This window comes from Arachis ipaensis, chromosome B4, assembly GCF_059453495.1.
Source record: "Arachis ipaensis isolate K30076 ecotype BB chromosome B4, ASM5945349v1, whole genome shotgun sequence".
Taxonomy (NCBI): domain Eukaryota; kingdom Viridiplantae; phylum Streptophyta; class Magnoliopsida; order Fabales; family Fabaceae; genus Arachis; species Arachis ipaensis.
Genome location: NC_142439.1, coordinates 23487448 through 23493875, shown reverse-complemented (window position 1 = coordinate 23493875; position 6428 = coordinate 23487448).

Here is a 6428-nt window from a genome sequence, read left to right as displayed (position 1 = left end):
TTTTGTTTGTTCAAAAGAAAAATCTACTATAATCCATATAGTAAGATTTTATATATATATGTAAGTATAACTTCATATATTAATTTATCTATTAGTTAAATAATTGCGTCACACATATAGAAATTATATAAATACTTTGAAGAATTTGGAGAAAAATTTATTTGTAACTTAATTGAAACCTATCGACATATATCACCATAAAGAACGTTTATGCTCAATTGAACACTTTATATATATATATATATATATATATATATATATATATATATATATATATATATATATATATATATATATATATATATATATATATATATATATATCATGTTTGTTTAAATAATTATAAATATCTTTTTTTGAAATATATTATAAATATATTTAGTTAACATTAATATTAAATTTGATTTTATTAAATATTTATATTTTAAAATTATTATATAATGAAGATTTAAAAATATAACTTAATTTAAATAATTTAAAATTAAATTTTAGATATGATTTTATTAAATATTTATTTTTTAGGTACCAATATTATAATTTTATTTTTCTAATTTATTAATAAAAATTAGTTATAGTTTAATTTTAAAATTTTAGTATAGAGAGCTACTCAAATGAAGATACCAAAAACATCTTTTTATGAAGATGTTTTTGTATAAAAGTGTGATATATTTATTTGGTCACATTTTAAATAAAAACACTTTCATAACATATAAAATCTAATCCTACAATTCATCATCCAAGGGTAAAAAAAAAAATTTTTACATAAAGACAATTATAAAATCTTCATTGGAGTATGACCTTTAATATATGTAGTTGTTTTAAAACCAAATCTTTACTCGGCACCAAAAAGCCAAATTTTAAAAGCCAAACTCAATTCCAAAGCCGCCCTTTTGGTTTCAATTTTTATCTCCTCAAAAACTGCCCTGCCTCACTCACACTGCTCTCCTACCTGTGGCTGCTGTCGATCTTCCGGGTCGCACTCTAGCCAGCCTCCGACCTCACAGATAGAATTCGTGCATGGCTGCTGCTGTTTTTACTTGCTGGATTTGATTTCAAACTTTGTAGTTGTTGTTAAAGCAATTTAAATTCGATTGAGTATTTGTCTTCTTTTACTTGATTGCTCAATTTGATTTCGGAAGGAATGACTATGGAATTATTTGGGTTCTTTAATGGTTTGTTATGGTTCAAGGAATTTTCCTGAATTTGGAATAGATTAGGAGTATAATGCTCATGAACCTTAGCTCTAGTGACAGAACGTTATTTTGGTTATGACTTGATCCCTAATTGAATAGTTCAAGAAAAAATACCTTAAATATCTTTAATATGTTTAAAAAAATAATTTATGCTCAGTGAGTTAATAGTCACAATAAGCTTCTTCATGTTATATAGGTGTTGTTAAATTAACTCTTGTAGTATTATCTTTAGTAGATGGACTCTGTTTGGCAGTTAGAAAACTAATTCAGGCAACTAACTCTTGTATTCTTTCTAGAGTTGTTTCCCGTAGCCGTGTAAGTTGCAACTTTAGTTTGTATTTTGTGCTACTAATGTCGTTTGACATTTCGCAATAATTAATCATAAGGTACTATGTTTAAATAATCGTTTATGCATTTGTTTGCTTTATTTCTTTTTTCAAGACATATACTATCTTAATATAGTTCTCTTTTATAAATATTTATTTTGTTAATTTATTTTAACAATTGCAGGATATGCTTTGCAGTTTCTTCAGCATAGTAGGATATATATGCTAGATCAAGCATTGATATATTTTTACTATATTCAATTATTCATCATTTATTGTAAATTTCGTTGAGAAATTAAGCTCTGGTAGTCAATAATATTAACCCATACATATATACTTATAATTTTTTATCTTACAAATTTTAAAAATGGACCACTTTCATTTCTTCTAAAAGTATGTATCCAATAAGACTTATATATAAATGAATGATGAATATATGTGTATAAATTAGTATAATCTATGAAATCCACCGTGACGGATTACAAATTTTTATTATTAGCTATCATTATATTCTCTGAATGCTTAGTTTTCCTGTAATCAATGGATATTTTGAAATAATAAAAAAATTTATTTCAAATTATAGTTTAATTTTATGGGTGAAGATGCATGCAAAATAGTAAGATAGATAAAAATAGTTTAATTTTAGTATTTGTTTTTATTATGAGCAGAGCTTTCTTCATAAAAAATTACTTTTGATTTAGATCTTTCTTTAAAATTAGATTTTAAAGATTGTTTAGAGACATCTAAAGACGATATAAATATTGAGCAAGAACTTCACATGTGAAAAGAAAAGGCAAAAGAGAAAGAAATGATCAATGATGAACAAAAAGTTAAAGTTGAATGATGTTGAGTAAATGTTAAAAGATCAAGGACGTCAGCTAAAAGTTCAACAGAAAAGAATTGGATTATATGTAAATTTAATCGAAAAGAAATATGTAAATTATATTAAATTAAATTTGTTTGAAATTTAATCGAAAAGAAATATTTGATTTGTCTAAAATTTATTCGAAAAAATCTGTTATATTTGACTAACATCGTTAGAAATTTGTCTGAAATGAAGTATATTTTTTGTTTGAAATTTGCTTGAAATATATTGTTTTTATGTTGGCTAATCTGTCTAAAATTCGTCTAAAATACATCATAATAGTTAGAAATCTAGCAGATAAATGCTTATTCGAAATCCGTCATAAAATCATCTGACAAAAATTTCGGACGAAATTTCAGACAAAATGTAAATTAACACCAACGGTTTTTGAGACGAAGAAAATTTGTCTCAATTTTATTTGGAAAAAAAAAATTGTCTCTAATTTGTCCAAAATTTATCCCAATTTCATCTCAAAAATACTGAATTTTAGTCGTCTCCCTCCTTCCTCTCTCTCTTTCGTGTTTTATTTCTCTCTCAACCTCTTGGCGGTTGCTTTCTCTGTCGCTGTTTTTTCCTCCTTCCTTTCTCTCTTCTTTTTTCTTCTTTTTCTTCTGTTTTATCTTTTTTTCATTCAAATTCCCTTCTTTACAAACACAGAGGCTATTGAAATTCTCTTGTTAAAAAATCCATTCTTCCAAAATAATCTTTTTTCTATGTTGAATCTAATGAGTAAATAGCCAAAATCGTTCCTGAAAGATACCCGATCTCCATTTTGGTCCTCGAAAGATAAAGATAATCAAAATCGTCCCCGAAAGATACACGATTGGTCACGTTAGTCCTTCCGTCAGTTGGATGATGACGTGTCACGTTAAGTACCACGTGGCATATGATGACGTGGAGGACTAATGCCACGTGTCAGGTCAGTGACATGTGGTCAGATGACATGTAAAAAAGTTATTTATAATCAAAATAGTCCTTGAAAGTTCAGACGTAAGTCATTTTCATCCCTAAAATTTTAAAAATTAATCAAATTAGTCCTTATATAAATTTTTTATTTTTCTTGATAATATTAAATTTAAAATATTTTTTGATACTACTAATTTTAATAGAAATGTAATTGACAATCAAAAAATTAATAATCGTATCTTTTCTTCTTAAAAAATTTGTTCAATAAAATTATCTCTCTCCTTTAATTCTTGTCAAAATCTCTTTTATTCTTTTCTATTCTAAAATATTTTTCTTACATTATTACATTTTGCTGGAATATATATATATATATATATATATATATATATATATATATATATACTCAAAATTAAAATGTATGTATTTGTTAACCTAAACAAAGTTATTTTCTCAAAATAAAAATTTATGTATGTTAACCTAAACAAAGTTAATAAAAATTTATACATCTTTTTTTTTTCATTACGGTATTACTTTCATTTAGGTTAATGTAATAATGTAAGAAAATGTAATAATGTAAGAAAAAGATTTTAGAATAGAAAAGGGCTCATCTTTAAATGCTCCTTACTAAGTATGGAGTGTTGCACACCTTGTGAATTCGTTAAATCTGAACTCTTCATTTATTATATTTTATTTGAATGGTCTGGATTTAAAAAGGTAACCTGTTAATCAGGTTAATCATTTTTTTTACAAGTTTTAAAATTTTTTTGTAAATCTCAAATATTGGGCTGAAGTTCAAAATAAAAAAATAATATATAAATATTAAAAATAACATGTATGTATAATAAAAAAGTTATTAGATTTTAGAATTAAAATAAATAATACATAAAAAATAAGTTGAAAATTCATGTACTAAATCTAGAAAAAAAAAGATATATTAGAATCTTAAAAAAAATATATTATTTAAATATATTATGTTAATAAAAAATTTTGTGTTATATATATTATGTATATAATATTAAAATTTAAATAAATTTTATTTTATGTGAAATAAAATTATAATATTAAATATAAACACAATGATAAAAAATTTTGTATTATATATATATATATATATATATATAATTTTATTTTGTGAGAAATAAAATTAAAACATTAAATATGAATAAAATGATAAAAGATTTTGTATTATAGTAATTTAATTAAAAAAACATATATAAAACGTAAAATGCAAACAAACATATAATAATTTTATTTTGTGCGAAACAAAAATTCATATAATTTTTTATTAACAATTTTTTTATTGAAATATGTCATTTTACTATATTTATAATATATTATTTGAGATAATTATATTATTTTAGTTAATATATATTATTTAAAAAAATTTAAAATTTTTTATTTTTTATTAAGAATATTATTAAAAATATATTAATAGTTTTTCTTAAAATAATACTTTCTTTTCTCTGGTTCAAATACTATGACAATAAAAAAATTTACTTAACTGCGTCTACTCAATAAATATTATATTCATTTATTTCTATATTGTATGTAAAATAAATAATTAATGTTTAAAAAAGTTAATAAAAAAAGAAGTATTCTTTTTTTTTTACCAACTTTTAGGTGAATATAGAAACTATGTCATTTGAACTATAATTCGTTGGCAAAGAAAGAAATACTCTTAATTATATATTAAATAAAATAATTATTTATTAGGCTCATTCTTATACAAATAAAAATTTTTCTTAATTTTATATCGGTAATATTTTATACCAATTAGCTTCAAAATTTAATTTTTTTTGAATAAATTAATAAAAAATAATACAAATAATTGTTTAAATATAATTGTATTTTAATTTTTCATTTTACGTACATGTTGAGGATAATTTGAAATAAAAGATAATGGACTTGTTGTAACTGTCATGTATTTTGTGCTTTGACTGCGTCGTCATCTGAAAATCATGGCGCCTTCATGGAGAATCATGGCGCCTTCATGGAGACCGGGTTCTTCTACAAAATCAATTTTACGTTTGGAGTTAGCCAACCAACAGCGGTGACAGACAGCGTCTTCCTTTTCTATGGCAGCAATTTTTCAGACTTTGAAAGTCCATTTATGGTTGAGGTGGAATGAAGGTGGGTTCAAGAGCGTCAAAATCTGTGGCTAGACAAAATAATAGTGGAAGCACCTGCTAGCAAACAAAACAGTGAAAATACTTGAAGACATCACATCAACAATAACAGAGTAACGTAAGAATTCGATCAAATTTTTCTGAGTACTTTTCTGGTGTAAAGATAGTCCTGTGTTAAACGAGCCAATTAGTTTTTTTTGTTAGTGCCAGTTTGTTTGTTCAGCCCATGACAGAAAAAAAATAATAATAATAAATAAATTTAATTTACCTAATCACTTTTGATAGTAAGTTAATTTTTAAAGAGTGCTGCACTCCCTACTTTGCTTGGAGTGCACTAGCTTTCGCCATAGAAAAGAATAAGAGAGATTTTGACAAGAATTAAAGGAGAGAGATATTTTTATTGAAAAAATTTTTAAGAAGAAAAGATACAATTACTAATTTTTCGATTGTCAATTACATTTCTATTAAAATTAGTAGTATCAAAAAATATTTTAGAATTTAATATTATCAAGAAAAAATAAAAAATTATATAAGGACTAATTTGATTAATTTTTAAAATTTTAGGGATGAAAATGACTTACGTCTGAACTTTCAAGGACTATTTTGATTATAAATAACTTTTTTACATGTCAAGTGCCATGTAGCCACCGACCTAACATTAACCCTCCACGTCATCATCCAACTGGCGGAAGGACTAACGTGACCAATCGTGTATCTTTCGGGGACGATTTTGATTATCTTTATCTTTCGAGGACCAAAATGAAAATCGGGTATCTTTCAGGGACGATTTTGGCTATTTACTTTAAATCTAATTTTAAAATATGTTTATGAGTAATTGTTGTTGTTCTTAGTATTATTGTTGGTGGTGGTAAATTACATGTGAGAAGAGACTAGTTATGTGATGGTAGCAAGAGTGAAAGGTTCAGGATGAGGTCAGAGCGGGCCTGTAAAGTGTGCTGGTAATGGATGGAGGCTGTGAAGTGTAAGGGATAGTGGGGATGATGGTGATGAT